We start from the raw sequence: 14,349 nt of genomic DNA, 5'->3' as shown, positions 1-14,349 counted from the left end.
CAAAAGGACAAAAGATGGGAGAAAACAAAGGAGAAAACATTATAAAACATGCAGAACTTTAGAGCTTCATGGAGGTTACAACCAAAATCAATATATCTAGAAGGAAAACCTGTAAAATTTCATTATGTGTACCTCTTTGACTCCAACCACAATAACTGTGTATTGCTTCAGAAGTGCGATAGAAGTATGTTATCTTAAGCTCCACACCACAAATGTCAAAAATGTTAAAGCTATCCCTAACGAAGGGGGAAGAGGAGTAGCTTTGCTTACTTCGTTGCTTGTATTAACCTGTTTAAAAGGAGCTTTCAACGTAATTTAAAAGTAATCAATCATTTAAAGACAAGCCAATCTTTTTATTTACCCAAGCCAGACAAATATTGCTTTTCTAATTTCATAAGGATTTAATATGTAGAAGATGAAAATCAAAACAAAGTATAAAAGTATATAAGTATAAAAATAGTAGAGGTTGTCTTTTACATAGCTTAATGCATAAACTAGGGAACATATTCACATCTTTGAAAACTTAGCCCTTTGAGTAAAATGCATTACCACATGCCTCAGAAGAGCCAATGACTTTATACTGACTAATGTCTCTTCAGCCTCTCACTTCCCTGTTCCGCTTTCATCCTGCAAGTTATTATTTCAAACCCCCAAGTGCTTCTGATGAATGTACACCTGCATAGGTAGCTACCACCTGCTTTTTAACTCAAAAATAGCCATAAGAAAGCAGTTTAAACTGGTCTGACCTCAGAGGTTTCACAAGAGGAAAAAACCCTCCTTGCTGACTCTGCTTTTCCTTAAAGACCTTACACAGGTCACTGTGTCCTCCTGCCCAAGAGAGGCTAGGTCAGAGCAGTGGCAAGATAAACTTGGACCAGGACCAGGGTTCTGTCCCAGCATCACTGGGAAGTGAGGGAGTCCCCATCACATTCCTGGTCCATGTGTGATGATTGAGGATAGTCAGCACATAGCCACCACCAAGGCTGCCAAAGCAGTAGTCCTGCAGGCCTGATGCTGACCAGGAGACAGAGCCACGCCAGGACAGGCTTCAAGCCAGGCAGGACATAGTACAGCACTGCAGCATCTCATGCTGGGGCTGCCCCTGATTTTCCCCTCTGTATCCAGCATGGCACCCATCTCTGTCCTGATAGAGCACTCTCACCTCTCCACTAGTCCTATAAGTCACCACATGGACCTGGAGCACATCCAGAGAGCCACAAAAATGATCCAACAGAAGGAGCACCTCTCCTACAAGAATAGGCTTATAGAGCTGGGGCTGTTCAGCCTGAAGAAAAGACTCCAAGATGACCTGTTAGATGCCTTTCAGTATCTAAAGGGGAGCTACAGGAAAGAAGGGGTCAGACTCTTTAGCAGGTTCTGTGGTGACAGAACAAGGGGAAATGGCTTCAAGCTTTAAGAGGATAGATATAGTTTGGATATACAGAAAAAGTATCTTAATGGAGATGGTGAGGCACTGGAACAGGTTGCCTAGAGGTGTGATTGATGCCCTGCATCCCTGGAGTCTTTGAAGGTGAGGCTGGATCAAGCCCTGAGCAACCTGATCGAGCTTTGCATGTCCCTGTTCTTTGCAGCAGAGATGGACTAGATGACCTTTAAAATTCCCCTCCAACTCTAAGGATTCTATGATTCTATGAAATCCAAAAGAAAGAGCACACATAAGTTCAGCCCAAGCAGGGAAACCAGGAAAATACCCAGTCATGTGGAACATAAATTACAGGGTAAGTAAAGGAATAGTCAATTGGCAATGACACAGAATGATATTTAAGAGCTTGATGGTTCCTCCCAGGCTCTGCCACTGTGAGTCTTCTAGGCAAGTCACTTTACACTGAGAGCCAGTTTATGTACCAATAAATTAAACAAGATAGCAGGGTCCACTTGGCAGAATAAGAGAGTTTTTGCTGGGGGCAACAATTCTTATAGAGAGCTGGCAGTAAGAATGGACATGGCTCTGCTGAATGTGAGCTTCTGACATGTCAAGGTCAAGGGAAAAATGCATCCCTGGAGGCTTGCTTGGAAGATCCCTGAATAAGAATAGAGAGCTTGGATTAACTGTGTATGTCATTGCAAGCATCTAGTGTTGGAAAGCTGTACTGATTTCTGGAGCATACAAGTCAAGAAACTCATGAATTCAATAAACTGTAGAGAACCTCAGAAATAAAGGACTGAACAAATTTTTTAATGCTACTCCATCTGTTGTATGAAAATAATGTCCATCTGTCTAAAAAAGTTTGGGAGGCTTTTATGAGTAACAGGCAACGTTACAGACAAGCTCCAGAAGACAAGCTCATACCAGACGTATGATGCAGATACTCAGAGAACAGTACTTTGTGACAGGTATATATATAATCAAGACTATTTCAGGTACCACAAAGTTAAATCTTCATAAGCTTGTTCCCAACTTCAGGTTTTTTCCACAGCTAAATCTTCACTGTCAGGTCCTGGACACTTCAAATATACAGCTATTGCTTACTTTCCTTGCCAGATCCAAGCCTAGGATCCTCTCCAGTTGTGTTCTGCTTCTCTGCCCAATCACACAGTGCCTGAACCTCCAGCACCTAGACCTTCTTGAAGATGCAGATGAACATTAAGAGTAAGGTTCATCTACAATTCACTAGTGCGTTTCAGTAGCTTAAAGTAACAAAGCAGCAGAAGCACTGCTACTTTGCAGATAGCGCAAATATCAACAGATGTTTACACTGTGGTCTATTTATTGATGAAATTGCCAACTATCATTTTCTGCTCTATCATTTCTGTTCTGTTTATCATGTGTTCACCTAACTTCAGCTAGAAAGGGACAGAGAAATCAGACGATCTTATGAGGGAATTTTTCCTTTCCATATATATGTACATACATATACACCACATGCTCTCCATCTGACATGGTGTTAATTCAGAGGACACTTAGCCATTTGCTACAACAAATAAACAATATGCAAAAAATTGCATTACCTATTAGCTTAAGTATTTCAGATTTAGAAAGGAACTACTACTGGGATTAAAAGATAAAGAAAATAAAACATAAGCAAAACTTCTTTGTCTCAAGTTACACTTTTTTTTTCCCCAGTTTTAGAAGCATAGAAAATGTTAACATGCTTAACCTTATGCAAGATTAGAAGCTGTAAATACTCACTTTCTCAGTATAAAATAGTAGCTACTATACAGATTCTACCAAAGACATCATATTTCAGAATAAAACTCATGTTCCTTATGAATATACAATAAGATACATTTGTAAGAACAGCAGTGAAAACAGAATAATGAAAAAAAATAATAATTATCTGAAAATAGAGGCTCTAATGGATCTTGCCAGCAACTACAACTGACTGAAAAGCACTAAGAGGGACTTCATAAGTTTCTATGAACACATATAAAGAAAGTATCATTGGTAATGGATTCAGACTTGCAGTTTTTATCTTTGATATTTTCACACAATATACCTTAAAATAATAATAACAATAATAAAAGATGTTCCATCCAGCAGTGGTTCCTTCCCTGATGGAAGTACTTTGATGGAACTTCCAATTTAAACATATATGTAAGCAAACCAGCTTTACTTGCTTGCTGTAGAACTTTATAAACAGATACTACAGGGTCAATTAAATAGATCAAAACCATTCTAATCTTAGTTACATGAATAATTATTATAATAAAAGGCAATAGAATGTGTTTGCTTGTTTGTTTTTAAGGGAAAGCAGCGAGAAATTGAGACACCAAAACATACTTGCAAGAAAATGCAATAGTTCAAAAATAATCTCTTCTAGTGGAAATCTAAGATTTCTGCTCCACCATGTCTCAGATGCCCATTCTCAGCAGTTGTGTGTAGGTCTTCTAGCATGTGCACTGCAGCACTCTTGCATTTGTATTCTGATCATATTGGGGCTTGTACATACATGGCATGTGCTGTGTTTATCATCTACACTGTCAAAGGATTGTAAATATATCTGTTTGAGCAGACTTATGGGAAAGGGATCACAGAAGTGCATTTGAATTTGAATTAGATAAACTAAGCTTCCCAATTAATTCCAATCCTGTTTTATATATATATATATGCATGCACACATTTCCAGATATTTCTCTGTACTTATATTTAGCTTTATTGTCATCAACAGTATGCCAGCAGGATACTGTTCAAAGCAGTTGCTTTATAGATGCAGTCAGCTATTTCAAATACAAGCTGTATTCATCAAAAATTCTGCCTTCATCAAAACCAACTTCTCTATTTATGGAAATGTAATGGTTTTAATTTAAATGCCAATGGTGCACAAAGGCTAATGTGAGACTAACTTAAAAGACTGTAAATGCTTCAATCTTGTTGCAACAAATATTTTCCTTCCAATTTCTTTAAATTTAGCTTGTTTAATTACCAGGCTTCTGTTATTTCTCCTCTTTACAGAGTTATTCTAGCAACTCACTTCTAAGAGAGATAAAACTGCTCTATATGGAATCTACCCACAGGGCTGTGATCTGAATTGAAACTGTTACTTGATTTATTACAGAGTACACTTTGCTGTACATGTTTTTTCTCTGTCACTGCATGGCAAAAATACTGGCATAATCCTTTCCAGTTCATCAATATTTGTGATGTCCAGAGTGAATCAAATAAAATTTGCTATTCGTAAAACTCCAGCATCACATGGCCTCTAAATTTAAGACTGAGTTTTCCTAACCACATTTGAAGAGGTTGAATTCTCCCAGATTATCACTAACTATGAATTGCATGTGGGTGAAACTCATTTTGCTAGCTTCCACTCCTCAAACCTTTACAACATTCTCCAATTTTACCACTGGGACGAGCTTCCAAGGGCTTGCTTTTCCTGCCTATGAGATGAGAATGTCTATCTGTTCAAAGTCTCCAGTTTGTCCAGGAAAGTATTCTATGGCTATCACATATCTATTCCACACCTTTCCTCTTTTAAGGCACCAAATTCTCAGTGGAACCCCCTGAGTCTTAAGCCAGGAGACTTTCAAGATAGTTTATGTGCAATGTAATAAGCATCTTCATCTACCTCCCACAACCTAGACTTAATGCTCTGCCTTCTTTTTCACCTTTCTATACTTGGCTGCTCCAGTTCCTACTGGAACATATTTAACAACTGGTAATCTGTTGGTTGTTGCTTTTATCAATGACTCCTATTCAAGAAGGGAAAATGGGTGAACTGTAGCAGTAACTGAGTCTTATACAAACCAAAGTGCCTTCCGTGCACTTCCAACTATTTACTGCTTGTATGTGCAAAGCTCACCTCATTCCCTTCTTATAACCTCCTTCCCTTAGGGCCATTACCAGTCAGGAGTGCCTAGTGGGAAAGAAGCAGGGTCTCTAGAGAAGGGATGCCAAAGTATACATAAATTTCACAGGCAGAAGAGGGAAAAAAAGGAAGATACATAAAAGTACTTGTCTTGTTGTTCATGCAGTAGCATTTCCTGCACAAAAACAAGTGAGCCCTAAGCATGTACTCATATGGCTGCCCAGTCTCCCTGTTCAGATGCTGCTTTTCCTGCCTTTGAAAATAATTAATTGAAAAAGAAGGCAACTTGGATCCACCAGCCACACCAACAATAAAATTCCACAACCCAAACCAGAGCTCTTGGAAGTCAACAGAACATCACATGCTGATTTAAAGGGTGTTGGATGGCAGCCTTGCCAGCTTATCAGTGCACAAGAGTGTGTGTGCACTAAACTGTAACCAAATATATGTTTGCATCTGGAAGCACTTTTAAAAAATGTGATTTAAGTATAAAAACCATATGAAACACATAATTTTGTAGGAAGTCCTAACATCACAACATACTGCTAAAAGGAGAAGCACTCTACTGGCCTGGTCCCCGGTTTCTGAACAGACATGAAATGGGAGAGCCCTGAAGGGACAAAAATCCTTGTCTGGAAACAATAATTCATTATTCCATATGCTGAAGAATCTGTTCTTTTAGAGAAGCTCCATGTTATATGCACCAAAAAGGGTGTTCAGAAATTCACAGAGAGAAGCAACAGACTTTCAGAAATCACTTTAGCAGTAACCTTCTTTTCTGAATTCCTCCTAAAAGAATGGAAGAGTGGTCTGAGATATTCCCTTGAACTCTTACTGACCTAAAGAGGGGAAAATCTTGGCACCCTAAGCACTGAACTTGTCTGACAGGCAGGTCAGCTGCTAAGAGACAGAGATGTTTCTTCCTGGCATTAAGCTTCAGGAGCACAGGCGGATTTGAGATGCATTGCTGAACAGTGGTCTGAAACACCTATGTCACAGCAATCATTTTTGCAAACACTGTGCACAAAACACATTCCTCCCATAAAGAGCAATTTAAAAGCATGCTTTATATATCATTTATTTGTATATTTAAGAGTGGACCAAGTGCTTTTTAAAGTCTTACTGCTTGTATTCATCTCTGCCATCACATCACAGTATGAAAATTCATCCTCATAAGTGCTCACCTCTAGCAAAGTACAATGAGCACATGGCTAAATCTCACTTCAAAATATCGAAGTTACATTTTCCACCTTCTAAATAGAATTTTGAATTTTAGCTCTTACTCTATTGTTCTTTCAGATTAGCATTACATTAAAGTGCTGCATGAAGTGGTTATTTTGCTTTCATTTCTGTTTCATTTTTTCTTTTCTTTGTGCTGGGATCCATAGCAGAGTCAGTGTTGGGCAATGATGCTCCTGTAAAATTGGTTCCTACCCAAAACCAAAACTCACACAGAACTATGAGGTGTATAACTAACTCCTTCTACAAAGAAATCACACCACATCAGAAGCACAACTCCTTAAAAATTAAGTTCTTAAAACAGCCTCCAGGATCATATCTGCAATGCAGATCACTTAAAGTGAATAAGAAGCAAAGGGCCTAGAAGGCAAAAAGGGGAAAAAAAGGGAAAAAGAAAGAAAAAAAGAAAAAAAAAAAGGAAAAAAGAAAGCTTGTAACTGTATTGAATACACCTGAACCTGCAGTATTGCTGAATCAAGGGATTTTAAACATTTTACTTTCATTTGCTTTTACAAAAAAGATATATAATGTTACATTTTTATAAAACAAAAATGTAATAATAAATATTAATGGTTGTTTTCCCTTATTTACAATGATATTAGGAAAAGGACAATTAGACATTAGGTCCAACATTTCAGAAAACTATCCATGTAATTAAATTATCTCATAAAAAGGTTAAAGGCATTCATGTCCACTGAGTATTACTAATATAACTTAAAAAGAATAGGCAAGCATTAGCATTTTTAACAGTATCATTCTCATCTTCAGAGAAATTTACAGAAGTAAATAGGGTACATAGGAATTACATGTGGAAACATAAAAAACCTGAAAGTACTTTAAAGTCAGGCTTTTATCTCCAGCTCAGGTTGTTTATGCGGACTTCAACAGAACTAGCAAAACAACCAAATTCTGGATAAACTCCATGTTTCAAAAAGTACATTTCCTCCAACTTACATTTTATTACTTAGTATCTCATCATCCCTATCTTATTGCTTATTTTGCAGCTAGGTATCTCATACAGATTAGTAAGAAGTTCACATGATCACTTCAGCACGTGTGATCAATGCAATAGCATATAAACTTTTCCATACAGAATAAAATGCCCAGTAAGCCAGAAAGAAAGACAAACAAGAAGTTCTTGTTTGCCTATAGCAAGCAATTTGCATCTTTTTAAGATCCTGTATTCAGTCCTTTATTCTTTGCAGTAGCAAACTTAAGTTGCCCTGTAAGCAGCAAATTGAATGAAATCTGCTTTCTTACAGTTCTAAGCTATTTGCTCTGTAACTCCTCTGTAAATTCTTTCTTTTCACTGCAAATGCCCCAGTCTCTCCACATTGCCTATTACACTATCACCAGGCAGGAGAAAACTGTGCTGTGAAAACTGTCTGGGACTATGCACATCTTGTCTGGCCACTGAGCTACTGCCAAAAAGAATGTATGACAGCAATGTTCTGCCTGCCTTTTCTTCAAAATTGACATCGATTTGGGTTTCGTTTCTCCATAGAACCACATATTTTCATAAAACACAGTCACTGAAAATTCTACATTTCTAATTTGACTGAAAGAAACAAAAGTGTTTAAAATCCACAGAGAAGGAAAAGGAAAGGGAGAACTCTCAAACCATCAGAGATCATAGAATCATAGAATCATAGAATCACTCAGGTTGGAAAAGACCTTAAGATCATCAAGTCCAACCACAGTTTAACCATACTACCCTATTTAACAACCTTCCGCTAAATCATGTCACTGAGAACCACATCCAAATGGTTTTTAAACTCATCCAGGGAAGGTGATTCAACCACATCCCTGGGGATCCTATTCCAGTGCTTAACAACCCTTTCTTTAAAAAAATGTTTCCTAATATCCAACCCAAGCTTACCCTGGTGCAACTTGAGGCCATTTCCCCTGAAATGTTCTGACACCTGTCACCAGTGAGAAAATATCAACCCAGCTCTTGCTATAAGCACCTTTCAGGTATTGGAAGAGAGCAACAAGGTCTCCACTCAGCCTCTTTTTCCCCTGACTAAACAGCCCCAGTTCCTTCAGTCTCCCCTCATAGGGCATATTCTCCAAGGCCTTCACAAGTCTCGTTGCCCTTCTTTGGACCTGCTCCAGCACCTCAATGTCCTTTCAATACTGAGATGCCGCATACTGAACACAGTACTTGAGGTGAGGCCTCACTAGCCTCACTTCCTTAGGAAATAAGAATAATAACAAACATATAAGAAAAATACTACTGAAAATGTGAAAGTTCACAAGCTCTATTAAATAGCCAAGGGCTTTTGTGTTGTTGTTTTGTTGTTGTTGTTGTTGTTGTTGTTGTTGTTTTGCTTGCTTAAACAGATTCAAAGATGAGGCACTTAAATCCATTCTCAGGAACTCTGAGAAGTGACCTCATCTTCAATATGGCAGGAACCTAGCATTTCACTAAGTGTGACCTGCACTGTACTTAGCATTCCAAAATACAGGACTCTCATTTCCTCCGTTTTAAATATACTGATAAACACCTACAAACACATTCAACCAGATGCAAGTAATTACACATGCAAAACAGAACACTAAAACTACAGATTTAAAAAACAAAGTAAACAAAAAGCTCTATATACAAGACATCAAGTTCATACAGCTGGAATTATGAAAGAACACATTATTTTTTAAAGTTCGAAAAAACATTCCACGCCTCTGGAAAAGGGGAAACAGGGAACCCCAAATAATTAAAAACAACGGCAATGATCTGATGAAAAACAAACTAATTAACTAAATATGGTATCAGAATGCAAGATAACACACAATATAATACTATATAATTCTAATTGGAACTACTAAATCAAATATAATGAGAGAGTATCTGAAAGCTGAAGGCCTTACACTAATGCTGAGGCAATGCGTGCATTTGGGTTGAGCAGCAGGGAGGAGAGCCTGGTTGCGTGACCTTGCCAGGGGCTTTATCTCCTCTCTGAACACAAAGTCCTTTGGGGTATGTAGTTCTTCTCTTCTGGGACAGGTACCCAGAACTGGAGTATTAAATATTTAACTCCCAGTGCACTACATGAAGTTATGATGTGGAATAATACCGATAACGAGAAATCATAAAACCATGACACTGAAGAACAAAGAAATTATGTTTCTAGTAAAAATACAGGACACTCAAAGCCCAGTTTGTCCTATGATCCTCAGAGCAAATAAAACATGTCAATGTTCTGCCTGACACAGCCAACAGGCATATTATAAATAGCTATAATTCAACATTTCCAACATAAAATGATTTCAATTTATTTATTTTAATGAATATCAAAGCCCTTAGAAAAAGAAGTCCACAAAATACCTGCTGAATAAGTTATTTCAAAAATTGTTGTTCAAAGCCTTTCATTGAGTTTGTTTTGATACTTCACATTTCACTGATATATAATATAGTGTATAATTTATTCTGCTGCTTAAAATAATTTTAACATATTTCCTTTAACAAATACAAAATAAAACAAAAAAAAATCACCTGTGTTTGTGACTATAAAATGTAAAAATTCAGGCCAAAAAAAACAAAAAACATTCCAAAAATGGCAGAGCAATTGAAAGGAAATGGTTTGATGTAACCTAAAAGATGACTAACTTACCAGAACCTGCAAAATTTCTTGATTCCCAGAAATTTAGCATAGATTGTAAAAGAAGAAGGGAAAAAATATATAAAGGGAAATAATTTGGAGAGTCCTAGTTTTTATCTAGTATTAGCTATCAAATTGTACAGTTTTTGCTTTACACACCAAAACCAGAGTAAATATTTTCAGATGACTCTGAGTGGATGCCTAACATTAAAGAGACAGAAGAAAAGTGAGAGAAGCGGCAGTGAAAGAGCACAGCAGTTCCTTCATCCAGCTCTGCCATGAAGGACAAAATTCTTGGCAGGATGTCACTGCTGCTGCTTTTTGGAAAGAACGAAAACTACTGACAGCAAAGGCACAAGAGTGCCAAGGTAGGGCCACCTCTTTACCTTTTTCTTCATTTAACACCATGAAATGTTTTGTGTCCTGGTGGCGCAGTGGTAGAAGTGCCGCTTGCAACACCGGAGGCCCGGGTTTGCATCCCCCCTGTGGTGCAAGTGGTAGAAGTGCCGCTATGGTACACAGGAGGCTCGAATCCTGGGAGTTGGACTCGATGATCTCTAAGGTCCCTTCCAACCCGCACAAGACTGTGATACTGTGATAAATGCATGTTGTTCAAAACAGGACCGATTAAAGAGTTTGCACAGTTTAAAGACTTATATTAAAGACCTGTGCACAATTCCCAAAGCATGGGCTCCTATCAGTGACTGACCTTTTAGATAGAGTGGATTTTTCTCTCATTTTGTGTTTCTTCTATGTTTAGGTCTTGATTCTGCCTCTTAGTGTCCCACCACCCTTGTTCTCTTTGTTCATTTGTCCACATATTATAATTACTTGATTAACTTTAAGAGTCAAATATCTCTCCCATTGTGTGTTCTTCTATCACTTTCACCATCACTTTCTGGGTCAGTCTTCTACTGATACTTTAAATTTGTTGCAGGACAGTAAAACTGAACAGAAAGTCAACTTGGGTACTGAAAAGGTCAGGTCTTCTCTCTCTGTGTTTCACGGAGAGCGTGTATAAACCTTCTGTTTCCCCTGAAACATGCTTTCTTATTCCCTCAACTATTTACTGAACTCCAAAACCTGATACTGACAATTCTCAAGTTTTTGTGGTTTTTTTATATATATATATTTTTAAACAGATATATGTTTCCTAGATCCATAAAGCTCGAAGATCAAGAAGTTATCTAGGTAATTATAGTCACAACAGAACTTCAAAATGTGTTCCGATTAAACTTTTTTTCCCTCTTTTCTGCTTTAATTTTTTGGGTTTTTTTTAATGAGTTCTTTCAAAATTTTTCAGTTACAACATGGGGTTTCTTTCTGAAATGCTCTGTCAATATTGTGATTCACTGAAACCATCAGTGCCGCAATTCTCTTGTTCCTGTCAATTTTCCTTTCTCTCCTAGCATAGACATTGCCCTGTCTTTAAACCACGAACTATTCCTTCTCTCTGACAGAAAAATCAGTCCTGAAATTCCACATGACCTGCAGGCAGCATGTTTGTATAGGGTATTGATGCCAACGTAACACGTTGTGTAAATAACTTTTCCTTCTTCTATGCATTACTTTCCTAAACCAGAATAATGCTAAAAGTGAACCTCCAAAGTCACTTTGCAGCATAATTCACAAAACAAATTTAGTTTTTTCCTTGACTAAAGATTGAGGTTGTTAAATAAAAATCTTTCAAATAAATGTCAGCTATACAACAATTATGTTTAATTCTTTCAAAACATCTTTCTTCTCTAACCAATGTAAAATCCAATATAATTATTACAGTTTGAACTAATGATTATTTCCCTTTATCCAAGTGAAAATTTCTATTTTGAAACTATTTCAAGACATCCAAATGATGTTTAAACTTCCTGGCAACCTTGATATATTGCACTGGTCCTCTGTGAAAACTTCATCTCAGATGGCCAGTAGGAAGACCATCATCAATTATCACTCCCATCATTACTACAGGGATTTTCATGAATCATAAAACACAGCTATAGGGAGCTGATATTATTATTTTAATGATAAACATAAGCAGAAAATCATCAGTAAATTATTCTCCTCCTCATTAATCCCTTTCCCCTTCATCAAGCTGGTCATCAGAGCACAAAGAAATGTTTGATAATCCTCTCATCAGGTTTCACAACACCACAGTGCCTCTCTTAGCCAATGGAAGCCCTGCAGCACAGGGAGGGCAGGTCCCCTGCTTGCGTGCCCATGAGGAGGGGGCTGCCCTGAGTCCTCACAGCCCTGATCCCCCCGTAACTTGTGAGAGGCTCCCTGTGTTCCAGAGCACCACAGCCTGAAGGGAGACTAGCTCCTCACAGTTTCATTTACTGTCAGAGTGTAAAGAGCACTTCAGCAGGTAGCATATATTTATGTTACAGGAGAGGATGCATTTTTTTCCTACAAGGTGAGCCCTGAAACTCTTAAAAGTATATATTTAGTTGCATTGTGAACATGGCCAAGGCTTTCTTGTAGAAAATGTAAGGTTTAGCCCAAGTCAAAATACATAGGAATCCAATTCACAAAAACAAGAAGCATGAAGTCCATTCAGATCACCTCACAGCATCACCTGCTACTCTATACTGCTTAGCATTTCTTTGAAACAGTTTTCACTTTTTTTTTTTTTTTTTCATTAAGTAAAAAAAGAAATTCAAAAAATACATGCAAACTCAAGATCTCAGACTGGCAAATGAACACAACAGATGAACAATATGAACTTCTGCACTTGAAAGGGACGGCAACATGAGGTGAGCCCAGATCTAAAGCCCCTTATGCATTTATCTATTGCTTAAAAAAACTGTGTTCTGCTAATTGCTATCTTCAGATTAGCTAACAAACTTAGGGAGACAGGTGAAGAAACAAGTTGGAACATACCATCTGTGGGGGCTTCATCTGATCAACTTCTTATGCTGACTGGCAGAATTATCCTATCAAATGTGCACTTTTCCTTTAGCTCCAAATAACACAATTCTCTGCGTCTTTTCCCGAAACTCCTGACTGAGACTATTTACTTTCTGAAAAGAAGGCTATTTGAGTAAAGATATAACAAAGATCACTTTGTGTAGAATTACACTTCTGTTGAAGGAAAAAACACTTTTAGATTAATTTCTCCTCTAAATCACAGGCGTCTTAAACATCACATACAGAGCAACTTTGACATGCTTTGAAGATTTATGGCTCTAAATTTCACCCACTCAACAGTTTTTGCAAACTTATTTCTAGTGTTACTGTCAACATGCTAGTGTTTAATTCTGCTGCTGTGCTAATAAAGCAGCTTTTTCAAACGAACCCAGTGACTGGAATAACGTAATAACTCAGATCAGATTTATTACCACTACACTAGAACTTATCCAGGAGCATTCTGTTTCCCTCCTTATGAGAGACAAAAGTTATGAAAGCCTTATCTTCTTTGTAGTTTTGCAACTTACCTAAAATTTAGATGGCTCCCTGGTAGTTTTGGAGATAAGTATGCAACTATAAATCCTTTGTTTCTTCTTAGCAGAAATCAGAATCACGGAATGTTGTTTTAAGAAAAATTTATGTGCATCACAACAAAGGAATGCAAAAAAAGAAGTAAGAAAACTTGAGAAAATGGAATAAATACGGACAGAATAAAACTGGCTTCCCCCCCACCTTCCCACCCCCAAGCCCCAAGTTGGTCAAAAGAACAAAGCACACACAAACAGCATATAAAACCTGAATTAAAAATGCGTTTATATAAAAAGGGTGAGGACACATGTTTTTTCTATCTTAGCTTGAAAAATAAAGGGACACAGCAATGAGTCTTGCTGGCAGGCAGATAACTCATAGGCCCTGACCCTTCGACTCACCAGGAATTCAAACACAAAGCTCTTTTCATAGTGACCGTGCCATACATTCTCAAGATAAGGCAGCAAAATACAGAGCAATGCAGAGGTGCCACAAAGCTCAAACTGCAGAAAACCGTGCACAGAAATTCCGGACACTTCTTATTCACCTATGTGCAACCACACACCAATGGCTGGTTGCAAAACTCTTTCTTTGCAAACTGGAAGCTGTGCAGCATGCTTTAGAGAATGGGACCTGATTGCTGGAGCAAGCAAAGGAAAAACAGAGAGCAAGCAGCAAGGAAAGGACTGTCCCTGCACATTTCTGCACCATTCAGAACTGCAGTGCACATCCGGACAAATAAGCTGTAACACAATGAACTTTGCAAAAGGATAGCTGTGGTAGAACGGAAGGGATTTTAGAAACAACAGAAA

The 14,349-nt window shown here is 37.9% G+C and overlaps 1 long non-coding RNA gene across 23 annotated transcripts in view; it reads right to left on the bottom strand.

Annotated features, from left to right (window-relative positions):
* Positions 1-14,349, bottom strand: part of LOC107322457 — a 396,746-nt gene that overhangs the window by 298,364 nt on the left and 84,033 nt on the right. Inside the window, exon 2 of one of the 23 annotated variants that reach the window (XR_004309355.1) lies at positions 13,537-13,602. The exons of 21 other annotated variants lie outside the window; for them this stretch is intronic. This is a non-coding gene — a long non-coding RNA (uncharacterized LOC107322457). The remainder of the gene's footprint in view (positions 1-13,536; positions 13,603-14,349) is intronic. One more of the 23 variants, XR_004309349.1, reaches the window with a different exon arrangement.

This window comes from Coturnix japonica, chromosome 1, assembly GCF_001577835.2.
Source record: "Coturnix japonica isolate 7356 chromosome 1, Coturnix japonica 2.1, whole genome shotgun sequence".
Lineage (NCBI taxonomy): Eukaryota > Metazoa > Chordata > Aves > Galliformes > Phasianidae > Coturnix > Coturnix japonica.
This window is presented reverse-complemented; position numbering and strand designations above follow the sequence as displayed.